At 37.0% G+C, this 13,387-nt stretch overlaps 1 long non-coding RNA gene across 2 annotated transcripts; it reads right to left on the bottom strand.

Moving 5' to 3' along the window:
• Positions 1 to 439: 439 nt before the first annotated feature.
• Positions 440 to 6,402, bottom strand: LOC102025336. 2 transcript variants are annotated; one of them, XR_263336.2, is made up of 3 exons: positions 6,251 to 6,402; positions 2,966 to 3,076; positions 440 to 1,028 (listed from the first exon to the last, which is right to left on the bottom strand). It is a non-coding gene; the product is annotated as an uncharacterized LOC102025336 (long non-coding RNA). The 2 variants fall into 2 exon arrangements; XR_263335.1 differs by having other exon boundaries at positions 440 to 704.
• Between the last annotated feature and the right edge of the window lie 6,985 nt (positions 6,403 to 13,387).

The following is a 13,387-nucleotide window of genomic DNA, read 5'->3' as shown; positions in this document are numbered from 1 at the left end:
ATTGTTTTTCTACTTCTTCTCCCTGACTTTGTTAATTCCTTATTTCTGCTTTCTTTAAATTGATTTTGTTGTTATTTTTCTTAGCTAGTGTATTCAGTTTTATTCTTCCTGTTTTATCAGTGTGAGGAGGAAGGCTGTGGCTTTTCCTCTGAGCACTGCTTACATTATAACTCACGGGTTTTGATTGCAAGTGTTTCCACTGTTATTTCTTCTATGACCAAATTTTTAATTTTGGTGACTCTTAGATCCAAGAACTATTTAGAAAAAATCTAAGTGTCAAAGGATTATGATGTACATTTCAGTAAAACAGACAGCATTGTTGCCTAGCCTCATGTCTCGTATTTGTTTTCTATGTTGTCTAATGCAGTAGTTCATCACAAACTGACTTAAAACAGTAGTCACAAATAAAACAAACAAATAAAAAAACCAAAAGCAGTAGTCATTATGTCACAGTTTTTGTGGGCCAGGATTCCAGAGTGCCCTGCTCAGGGTCTCATCACTTTGTCAGCTGGGCGGAGATTGTATGTTAAAGACAATTGACAATATGGCTGTTTCTTCTTCCAGGTCAAAGAGAGGGATCTCACTGACCTCAAGACGGAACCAGCCAAGTCCACACAGGATAACTTCCCTCTTAGTAACAGAATGAATTGACTTGGACCTTCATGACTTCAGCAGAACTCCTTCACTTTTGGTTATGGTATAACCTAATTGAACATAAGCATAGCGTTACCGATCATTAGATTATTGTATAACCTCGTCAAACATAAACATAAACCCATCGCCTTTTTATATTCTATTGGTGAGAAGTGGTCTCGGGCTCCACTCCTGCTCAAGAGGAAGGCATTATACAGCAGCATAACTCATTAGAAGCTGCTTCGGGTGTGTCCACCCCATGCCTCTTGGCTTTTCTCTGAGTTCTCCTGTGGCTGTGGAGGGCAGCTGTGCATGTTGGCATCTTTCCATTGCTGGTATCTGCTGCGGTTTCTCTCTTCTGCTGAGGCTCTCCCACAAACAGTGTTTCCCGGCAGCTATCAATGCATAAGACCGAAGTCAGTGGATAAATACCCGAGCTCCCTCCCTTCCACGGGAAAGTCCTGAGGTGCATTCTTTATGGTTCCTCAGAGGCTCCCCAACAAAATTGAAATAGAGTGGCAACTTCCTCTTTTCCCACTCTCTTTTTTGAGTTTTCTTTCCTCCTTGCCTTACTTTCTCCACTTCATCACATTTGTCTATTTGCCTCCCAAACAAGCTACTTGCTCCTAGATTCTTATCTCAGGTTCTGCTTTTCAGGAAACCCTAACTAAAACATGTGGCTTCATACTGTTTTCTATTTTATTATGTTCCCTTTTATTGTGCAATGATCTGAGGATGTGCTACTTCAACACATCTTGGAATCTGATCAGGACTTCCTTACGGGCTATTCTATGATAGTTTTGTGAATACTTCAACTATTTTCTGTTTCCAGAGTATGGAATTTGACACATAGAAATTTTGCTTGCCTAGTTTCTTACTAAGTTATTGTTATTTTATCCATGTCCTTAGTAATTTTTAAGGGGAGGGATGTTTAGTATGTCTGGATCTGAGATGATAAAGTCTTCTTTTACTAATGTAATTTTTCTCTTATTTCTGGTAGTTTTGGCTTTATGATTTTTAGGCACTCTTATTTGAAGTATAGTTATTAATTACTGAAAGAGCTCATGGTGAAATCATTCTTTGTAAATATCAAATTGGTTTCATTGTTTTGTTTAAAACTTTTGTCCTGTATTCAGATTTGATTGATGTTAAAATTATTCTGTTTGTATTGCTTAATAGCTTTGTCCCATCTTTATTATTGATTATTCTTAATCACTTTAATTTAGATATGTAAGTAAGTATTTCTCTTTGCTCCAACCTGAGGGTCTTTTTCTTTAAATAGATTTTTACTCTATTTAACTTAGTTATAAGAGGTGCATATTTGGTTTTAGTTTATCATATAATTCATTTAAAAAAAATTTTTTTTCTTCATTTGGTTAATTGGATGATTAGAGTAAAATATTTTCCATCCCCACACTATTTTTAAATACTAACCCAGATAATGCTCAAAACCTCCATTATACCTGAACCATGGAGTACTTATAATTTTAGTCTATCATGTACATAATAACTATGGTGGAGCAAACATATATGTACATTCATAGGCATGCATATGTAGCCCATGTATATTAAACAGATTTTAAAGAAGATTTGTATTGATTTGATTCATTTTCTAAAATTTAGCTCCTACTTCTCTTCTTTAGTTTTAAAGAAAGGGCCACATTTCACACAGTGCAACTTTTTACAAATGAGCAATATTGTGGAATGTAAACAAGTCTTCTACAGATTTTTCCATAGACCTAACATAGGGGTTTGCTGCCAACACAATACCTTGCATTAACTGATAGATTTGATTCAGGCATGCACGATGATCTCAAATTAATTACTGAGCTCCTCTAACAGTGGTTGCTATGGCAACCACTTCATAAGTGAAAGGACAGGAGCCCATTAAATTGTACTTGTCATATTCTAATCAATTGATAATCAAAAAGTATAAAAACTAAAAAGGTGGGAAGAAATTAATAGAAAAGCTTTCTTCTCTTAAAATTTTTCTTGTTCTAAAAAATTTTTCATGTGTTTATATATAAAGGATATTTTCTTTCTAATCATTTGAATTTATTTATTTGTTATTTTTATTCTAGTACTTTTCACAATTAATAATTTACTTTATACAGTTGGCCCTCTATACCCATGAATTCAATCCAAGGTATTTTTAAAAATTGCACTTGTACTGAACTTGTATAGATTATCGTTTTGGTCATTATTTCCTAAATGGTATAACAACTCTTTACATAACATTTATACTGCATTAGGTATTATACACAGTCTGAAGATTATTTAAAATAAATGAGAGAATGTGTGCAGACAATATACAAAGAGTGCATCATTTTACCTGAGGACGTGAGCATCTGTAGATTTTGGTACACGTGTGGGTCCTGGAGCAAAACCCCCGCAAATTCTGAGGGATGGCTGGGTATTTAATCCATTTCCTCAGATGTGACTCCTGTTATAATAGTGACAAGGAATAGATTTCACTTCATCTTATCTCTGTTTCATTTCTTTCAACATCTCATTTTAGATGGTTGTAATATTTTTCTTTGTTTTTTAACTAGTTACCATAAATTTTTAAATACACTACTTGTTCAAATGTCATAATAGGGGCTGGGGATTTAGCTCAGCGGCAAAGTGCCTGCCCGGCAAGCGCAAGGTCGTGAGTTCGGTTCCTGGTACCAGAGAAAAACAAAAAAAAAAAAAAAAAAAAAACAACAAATGTCATAATCTTTTGTATCAGCTATAATTGATATCTTTCCTGCCGGCTATGAAAGATAAGAAAATGAAGCACATTTGCAGTATCCTCAATGGTTTCTCCTTCCCATGACAGAGTGGTTAATTTTTAATTCTCACATTGTGAAAGATTACAACATCTTAAATCTACTGTATAACCACAACCATTCTATTTGTTTGTGTAAGTTCTTCAGCCTAATAGCTTTGGTTTTCAATACTTCTCTCCTTTTTCATGATTTCTTTTTTTTTTTTTAGTGAACTGAAATTTATTCTTTGGTAATTTTTCCAAGATAAACCAAATGATATTTATATTCCTTGAACCTTTGCATATTCAAGCAATGATTTCCTGCAGCATTTACATCTGTGGTTGGTTGGGTATATGATTTATAAAACATTTCTTACGTGCATGAAGATTTTATGGACATGGCTTTTCTGTCTTTGAATGTGAAATATTTCTGTGGGAAAGTGTATAGGTAGCATACATTTATTCTCCTTTATAAACTTCTTAATATTTGTTTTTGGATAACCTAGTGCTGTTTTCCCCCTAAAATATAAGGGCTATATTTAGTATGTAAAGTTAAGTCATGTCTTTCTGAAATATTTTGTTGAATTATATTTTTTAACGCTTTTTTTCCTACTTTGATTGTTTTGTACTCATCACATTTTTTATAGTACTGAGGATTAAACCAAAGGCCTCCTGCCAGGCAAGTACTCTACCAGTGAGTTTCATTTTCAGCTCTTTAAAAGTTTTTGTTGTGAGACAGTCTCCCTCAGTTGCCTTGGCTGGCCTGGAATTTGTGATCTTCCTTCCCCCAGTTTCCAAAGCAGTTGGGTTTACAGGCATATGCCACCACGACTTGCTAAGGACACCAATTTTAATTTGTCCATTAGAGGTAATTTTGTTTGCTTTCCTCAACCTGATCTTTCATGTTTGATACTGTGATTTCTCCAGCATAGTGCCTTCAGTTGGGAATTTATTCTTTTTCTGAGTCTTACTTCATCTATCTCTGTATTTCCAATACCTCATCACACATTTCCTGAATTTGTACTCTGGTATTGGCTGTGTAATAGATTTGTAATGTAACTGACTTAATGTATATGAGATATTTCAATGTGACCTTTGTCTGTCTAGTTGTAATATTTTTCTGGTGAGTATTTTGGCTCTTTTTGTATTTCCACTCTATTTCTTTTTCCTATACTAGTTATTGTTGATTCCAGACTAATTTTTTCCATATTGTATATTTTTGATTATGTTCTCAGCAGGTGTTTTCACGTTTGTGTAGTGGCTGTGCACGGAGTACAGATCTGGGAATGAGGCTACATCTCAGCAGGAAAACTCTCCGGTGAAGCTCCCGGGATGCACAAGTGTGCTTGCTACGTGCTCATGTGTTTAAGGCATTTTAAGCTTTACTTACCTGTTCTTAGAAATATGGACACCATTGAGTCTCTTTTCCTCACCGTACCTTACCCACCATTGCCTCCTGAGCAGTTGGCATGTGCATATGTGTGTGTGTGTGTGTGTGTGTTTTCATTTAACTTCCTTTCTTCTGCTGTTCCTTGGTGCCACGAGGGGTCCAGGAAAGCTACCACTGCCCGTTTCCTTAATCGTCCCATTTCTTCCATCAAGTGACTTTTGGGTTTTCCCTTTCCTTTTGTTTGCCACTTACCTTGAAGAGCTATGTGTTTTAAACGTTTCTAGAATGCCAGCATTGCTTCCCCGTATTTTCCCACATTCTTGTGTGATTTTCACTGCATGTTACAGCTGTTGCTCAAATCTCGAGGTTTGTAATTAAAGATGAGTTAAGAACGGTGAAGATTCTGAGGTTCTGGCCCACTTACAAACTAACAAGTTACTCTGCCTCTATTTTATGGCTGTTGGCAGAAGACAAAAGGTTCATGGGTCAGAGATCCAGACAGAGCAGGCAGAATAAGCAGGATGTTCACATCAATGCCCTTGGTGCCCCGAGTCCCACTCGGGTGCCGTGGAGAGTCCCGGGTGGATGCTGGGCTTGCTCTGGGTCTGGTGACCAACCACGAGTTTAGGGAACCCAGACCTTTGATGCTGGGTAGTAAGCACTGCTGCTGTTTGCTTCAGAAGGAGATGCCACGTCTAAACCCGAGAGTCCACAACAAGCATGGTGAGCACTTCTGCTTAGCAGACGTGCAGAAGTGAGAGAGCCGCAGACCACTGTCTCCAACAGTCTCGTCTCAGTTTTACTGAAGATGAAGTTTGAATGTTAAAATTATCTTCATTGATTACAGTAACTTCAAGAAAAAACATTACAACCAGGCGCGGTGATGATGCCTGTAATCTGAGCACTCGGGAAGCTGAGGCGGAAGGATTTCTGTGAGTTTGAAGCCAGTCTGGGCTACAAAATGAGTTCAAGGCTAGCGTGAACTGTATAGTGAGACCCTGTCTCAAAATGACAAAAAGAAATAAATAAAGAAAGAAAGATTACAGAAACAGCTTTAGTTTGGGATCTTAAAAGTGGAAGTGCGGGCTGGAGATGTAACTCATGATCAAGTTCTCTCCTGGTGTGTGCAAGGCCCTGAGTACAATTTCCAGCACCAAATTAAACAAACTCCAAAGCTGGAAGTGGACATGTTCTATATTCTTGGAAAATATGTATTGTATATATTTAAATACACATATTTAAAATACAATTTGAACCCTACAATTTTATAGCTTGTTTTTGACAGCATAACATGCTCATTTTCATGTATTTATTTTTCAGAATCAGGGTTTTTTGAAGTTCTGGCTTGTGAGTACATAGTTTTTATTAAATTCACTATTAGAAGATTTGGGTTTTTTTCCTAGTTTTTTGGTTTGTTTGTTATTATAAACCAATCTGTGATGTTCTCACTCTTACATAAATCCTTTGAACATATTTACCTTTTGTCATTTTAGAATGATTTTCTAGGAGTGTATTTGCCAGATCAAAGGATCTGAAATGCTTTAAGTCTTTCAATAATGCTGCTTGGTTGTTATTCTGAGAAGTTTAGAAGCTGCTCAAACCATTCACGTAGCTCTTTCTCTTCTTTCTCATCATCACCGGGTTGTAACACTGAAATCTCTGTGACTCACTCAGGGATAGAATTCTGTTACAGATTGTCACCTGTCATAATGCTGACAGTTCTGATCTGCTCCATGAACTCCATGTTCACTACTATGCCCCAGTATCTGGCATATGTGAAATACATGTGTATTGATGACTTGAATTTCTTCTTAGTGAAAATTCATATATGTCTCTTCAATTTTGTCTCTTGAGGGTATATGATATCATTTTCTCATCTATTTGTTAATTTTTTCTCATTTATTATTATTATTATTATTATTATTATTTTTTGTTTTTGTTTTTTGGTTTTTCTCCAGTACCAGGAACTGAACTCATGACCTTGCGCTTGCCAGGCAGGCGCTTTTTGCCGCTGAGCTAAATCCCCAGCCCCTCATTTATTATTGTGACATTAGTTTTTGACTATTTGAGGTATAGAGAAGCTTAATATTATTAGGCAGTCATATTTATGAATTTCTTTAAATATTTTTTTCTTTAATTTTGTGCTTAGTTCTCTTCTTTTTTTACTTTGAGATCAGACAAATACCATTTTTTTCTAGTTGTTTTTAGGTTTAATACACAAGCCTTTCACTTTTCTGATATTTATTTTAATGTTATATTTTATCATCAGAATGCTAAGTTTTTAACTATGTTTTTAGTTTGAATTTCTTTGTGATAACTGTGATAGAAGTGAAGAGGTCTACCCTCAGTTTTTTTCATTTTATGTATTTCTAAAAATCTATGACTAAACAATTCAGTTTTGGTACTAACAAAAATAAAGAACCAACAGTTTAGACAGTATTGCAAAGCTGATTAAATAGAACACCAAACTTTCTTTCCACTGAATACTTTGAACACAGGTTATATCTCAGAAATTACTATAAAAATTAATTTCAAAATCTGCTGTGAGATGGAATGAAAATGAAACAGGGCCTAAATTCACCCCAGTGATCCTTCCATGTGGTTTAGAGCAAATTAAGAATTTGTCTTGACAACTGAACAAAAACTAGGAAGCTAAGCAATGAGTATACTCAAAGAGCATCCTAGATTATGGCTTTAATCAGCATGTAGTCTTAGTTATAACATACATGAGATGCGACGTAAAATAAATGACCCTCTTTTGAACCACATACTGTAATCAAATGAGTCTTGTTCTGTTCAATGTAACCACTTATTTCCATAAAACTTCCATAGCTGAAAACATCTCTCAAAATTGTCTTGCAAAATTGCCTCCAGCGCCGGCAATACTTTCCTTTTGCTGTCCTCATTATGCTTTGTGGGACAATATAAGCTTTGGCAACAGTCTAAAGAAACTTGGATTAATGTCTGGGGAATATGTTTGCTGGGTACAGCTGATTAATAGAAAATGAAAATATAATGTATCACAACATCGTGTTCAACTTCAAGTACTGCAAAAATCCACTTATCACTCAAGTAAATGATTTTTCTGAAATATTAAAAAGCCCAAGATTACTGTTATGGGTTTCAGCTGCCCAGTGATATCAAAGAAGGCACTGCTGCCATTCTTCGGTTTTTCCCTCGTGACTACTGCCCCAGGGTCACAGGATGGCTGGTGTTCTCTCAAGCCACCCCTCCCATATATAAGGAAGAGCAGGTGAGAGCAAAGAAAATGGTTAGAATTTTCTCCATTGACTAGATAGTCAATGATTGCTCCAGTCATTCATCAGAATGGGGTCACCCTGCCATCCCATCACCCAGAGCACTGGGAAAGCAGAACTGTCATGACTAATTTAGCCAATCGTGATCCATAAATCCATAGGGACAGAACAATTGATTTCCCAAACAAACTGGTTTAAGGATGAAATAGGAATTAGATGAGCCACCAAACTGTGTGCTAAAGTATGAATGAGGCCACATGATTATGAAGACACCTGAGAGACATCGATTTATAGAAACTGACTCCCTAGGAAAAGAGACCTCTCCTGAGGAGGGAACACATTTCCATAGTAAGAACAGCAGTTTAGCCAAAGGTTAAATTACATGAACTTCTAGAATCTGTCAAATGCCAGAAAAAGAGAGAGAAGAAAAATATCTGCAAGAGAGATTGTTGTGCACTGTCTGAACATGGCTATTTTGACCCTGAAAAAATGCAAATGCATTTTTGTTCCCTTAGCACACACTCTGCAGTCCAGTAATAATGCATTGTAAACAGAGCATATTAAAACAAACAGTTCTCTCTAGATCTTTTTTCAATATTTTCTCTAAATAGTTATTTGGTAATACACATTTTTCTGTTTTGTAGAGTCCCTAAATAGCAGAGATCTTAGTTTGGAGGAGCCAGCTCATGCCTCCCAGTGCCAGAATGTTCGTGGAGTTTTCGTTTTACTAAATAAAGAACTGGAGCTAATGTCGACCCTGTGGTGGCACTGGGCCCTCGACCCAGTAGGAAAAATAAGGAACTCACAGTTCCCTTCCTTTCCTCAGGCCAGAGCTGGTCTTAGACTAAATGGCGCCGAAGGGCAATTGCATCCTCTGGTGTTCTGTTTCTTGCTTTCTAGTTATTTATCTTCAAAATGCCTGAATGGATGGACTTGGTCGCAACATTGGATACAAGCTTTTTAAAATCAGGTGACAAAGCATCCATGTACATCACATAGCTAACAGGTTTTTTTAAGGTTAGTTTTCCAATATAACCCATAGCTGAAAGACTAATATTGATGAAGCTGACCATTTTCTGATATGAATTGTTATCATCTCAAGTCAGATTGGCAGTTTTGGTGATCTCTTCTTCAGATTCATCCAGATAGTAGCTTCGCTGGCCTGGAATCCATAGCGTGTGTATTAACCTTCACTCCCTTTATCTCAAGAGTAAGATTCCCCCCACACTAATGGTTCAATAACTTTTGCATTTTGGGTCACAGATTCATTGTCTTGGAGGTGAAAGAGACTTTGGCAATTGATCACGGCATATTGATTTCCTCCAAGACAGACTCTGTGTCCGAATGCCATTTGATTACTTAGGATTCCTGCCACAGAGAGGGAATCTGATTTTCATCCAGGGTTTCAGGGGGATTGTATTGCCTAGTTGTGCCTCCAAGAGCCTCTCAAACACACCCTTTGCTGTTGGAAGTATCCATATTCCCCACACCCCTGCTAGAATGTGGACTCAGGAGAAAGACATTCAGTTCAAGTTCCTGCTGAACTGTCTGCTGGCTGTACTACTTGGGCACGCTGCTTGCCATCTCTGGTCTCAATTGTAAAATGAGAATCATAAAAGCACAAGAGGGTTGTGGTGAGGCTAGAAGGAACAAATAGACATAAACTACTTTAGCTCGTGCCTGGCTTATGGTGAACACTCTGTGCAAGCCTTAACAAGAGTTTGGCCCTCTCTGTAGTGCTTCTTCTCTCTCTCTGCCTCCTGTCCTGGTTAGAAACATGACTCCTGCCCACTACAGTGGGAGGGGTCATCTCAGGGGCAGGGGCTTTGTCTGTTTACCCTTTGGCATCTAAACCTCAGATGGAGCCTGGCTCATGAAATGTGTTTTGAGATGAACTAAAGCTCTCATTTTACCATCCTGAGCATCTTTGGCTACTTCCAGAGCAACAGGCCTCAGCACTCCTTTCTTTCACCACAAGTGAAGCTCTCAGACATAATCTGCTTCAAGATCTAACCAAGATTTGGATTCTCTAAATTCCTTCTGCAAAATTATTCTTCTCACCATAAAGCTGCTCCCTGCTCATTCCCTCTCCCCTCCTCCTCCTCCAGTCTTCCTGGGGCCTCAACCCATTAAGAAATTAAAAATTGACCAATTGTTCATCTCAGCCATCTGATAGATCTTTTTCCATTGTAATTAGGCTTTTAAATTTTTTAACTGGAGGCATGGCTAGTAGATGAAAGGGTTGTATAAGGGCTTTCAAGTTTGTTCTACCATACCATAAGGCAGTGCTATCATCCTCCTTTGTCTCTTTTCCATGGCTCCTCCAGACTTTGTCCCTACTTTGAAACTGACGTCATCCAGGAGCCCAAGACTCCTCAGGAGAATGCAGAAGACATTTGACCACTCTCCCTACCACACCCACAAGGGTTCATCATTTACTCTGTGATTATGTCCCAGGTCTTTGGCAATAACTGGTCTCTAGCTGTTACATCAGGTGGGGTGATGAAGGACCTAGCTAGTAGAGCAGAAAGGTAGGAATAAATTAGGTAGCAGTGCAGTGAGATGTGAAAAGTACTTACTGCTTGATGAAACGTTGAGAATCTAAGATGACCATTTTCTTTTCTGAATTTTCACTCCACTTTTATGAATTAGTGTGTGGAGGTCTCTGCATTCCCTAAGTCTGCCACAATAAACACCACATACTGGGTAGTATAAGCAACAGACATTTATCCTCTTGTAGTTCTGGATGTTGGATATTTGAAATCAAGACTTTTGCAGTGCCATATTCTCTCCAAGGCTCTAGGGTAGAATTGTTTCTATGACTTTCTCTTAATTTGGGGGGCCACCAACAATTCTTGGTGTTCCCTAGCTTGTAGATGCAACTCTCCAATCTCTGCTTCCATCCTGCTGTGTGTCATCAGATCATCTTATAACCACACCAGTCCTGTTAGATTAGAGCCTGCATTGCTCCGGTATGACACTACCATATCTAACTACACCCGCAATAACCTTCTTTCATTACCTTGGTACGTTACAAGGTATGGAGGGTTAGAATTCTGATGTAGCTCCTTTCAGGGCACACGGTTCAACCCATTATAGAGGGGAGATGCTCTCATGTCATTGTACAATGTAAGTTTTGATAGTAGTGTGAGCTGAGTTTTTGAATATGTAAAAAAAGACTGCTCTGTAAAATATTATAGGGCCTGGAAGAAATTGTCATTTGAGATGTGATGGAAGAGGTTTGAAGGTGTGGGTGGAAAAAGAAAATCAACTCATAAAACCACACTCAATCCAGGCCATTTAACAAAGTGGACGCAAATGTAGCCAAACTCCTGCTTCCATGGATAAAGAAACTAAGGCTGGAGAAGTATAAGCTTTGACACCACTGCATTAAGAACCACAAAAAATTAAAAACCTTCCTGTACTGCTGTTCCACTGTTCACTCTGTTCTATCCATGGTAAATGGAGTGAAATGATCTTTTCGGGTTTCAGTGCCTATGAGGAGGCAGTTTCCAGTCAGATTTATGGGTTAAGGCTCTCACGCAAATGAAATTCAAATGACGCTAAGGTTTCACATAACTGGGAAGTTCAAGGTCAGAGCTAAATGGATTCAGATTGCTCAATCACTTGTTCAAACCATATCACCTGGAGCTGTTTTCCTCCAGCGCTCAGCTCTGCTGTCCTCTCAACTGGCTTTGTTTTTGGTCACTGCTGTCATTTCCTCCCCAAAGGTAATTGATGCATTATTCTGATTTCTAACACCATTGACTTGTTTTGCCTATTTTTGAATTGTATATAAATGGAATCACACTGTGCATATTTTATCATACATTTATTTCACCTATGTGCATTATAGGTAATAGTTTTTCATTCCACATTAATACTTCCATTCCATGTTAATAGTTCATTCATTTTCAATGGTATTTGTGTACTGTATGAATATACCATGCTTCACAGTTTATTTATTTGTTTTACTGTAGAAGACCATTTCCCCCTAGTTTTTGATTATTACTAATGGTACTGCTGTGAACTTTCTTAAAATAATGGTTTTTCTTGCACATAAATACCTAAATGTGAGAAGTAGAATTGCTAGGCGACAGAATATTCATGTATTCCACATAATTAACAGATAATTCATAGTAGTTTTCCTAAATGGTTGCATGAATTTATACTCTTACCAGCAGTACATGATAATTCCATTTGTTCCACAGTGTCAGTCTCTAAATGTTGCTACTCTGATTGTGCATTGTGATTTCTCATTGTGATGTAATTTGATTTTCCACAGTTAATGGTAAAAAATTGATAACTTTTCATATATTTATTGGTCATTTAAGTATTCTATTTTAGGAAGGACCTAATCAAATCACTTGCCAATTTGAGAAGGTTGTTTATATTTTTTCTTATTGTTTTGAAGGGTTTTAAAAATATATATCATGAGTGCAATTGTTTTATGAAGTATATATATATTATATTATTATACTATATATAAAATGTTTATATAATATGTTATCTTACATATTATATATATGTACAAAAGCTATTTTTTGCCCACTCTGCAATTGCCATCTTACTTTCCTATAGAGTGTAAAAGTGGACAGAAATTTTTTTTTTTTTTTTTTGGTTTTTCTCGGGTACCGGGAACCGAACTCACGACCTTGCGCCTGCCAGGCAGGCGCTTTTGCCGCTGAGCTAAATCCCCAGCCCCAAAATTCTTAATTTTAATATAATCCACTTCACTGTTATTTTCCTCTGAAAATAATGGGGTTTTGGACTCTTTTTGCATCTGACTTAATAAATTTAAGTTTTTACAGTTTTAGTATTCGTCTGGAAGATATTTTTATATATAACATGAGTTAAGGTGTTAATGATTTATGTTTTTATATCAACATGCAATTGATTGATCCAATTCTGCATGTGTATTTCTCTAATTCTATTGCTTATTGCCAATCTGTATACTAGTATCATACTGTTTTATTTTTTTTTAATTTTTAAAATTTTTTTATTTTTTTGGTTTTTCTCCGGTACCGGGAACTGAACTCACGACCTTGTGCTTGCCAGGCAGGCGCTTTTGCCGCTGAGCTAAATCCCCAGCCCCCATACTGTTTTAATTATTGTAGCTTTTTATCATATAGTGACAACTGGTAATATAAACCTATTTTTCAAGATTATCTTGACTTTTAACATTAATCTGATGAATTTCCACACAAACATTAAAACCTGCAGGGATATGAATAGGACTCAATTGAATCTATAACTCACATTGGGAGACTATACATGTGCAATAAATGAAGCCCGGAATTTTAGTCCATGAACACAGTATTTACCTCTGCTTATTATTTGGATATTTTTCAGTTTCTT

Source organism: Chinchilla lanigera, unplaced genomic scaffold (assembly GCF_000276665.1).
Source record: "Chinchilla lanigera isolate Chin_1 unplaced genomic scaffold, ChiLan1.0 scaffold00066, whole genome shotgun sequence".
In the NCBI taxonomy this organism is placed as follows: domain Eukaryota; kingdom Metazoa; phylum Chordata; class Mammalia; order Rodentia; family Chinchillidae; genus Chinchilla; species Chinchilla lanigera.
The sequence above is the reverse complement of the archived record's forward strand: the minus strand, read 5'-3'. Positions and strand labels throughout refer to the sequence as shown.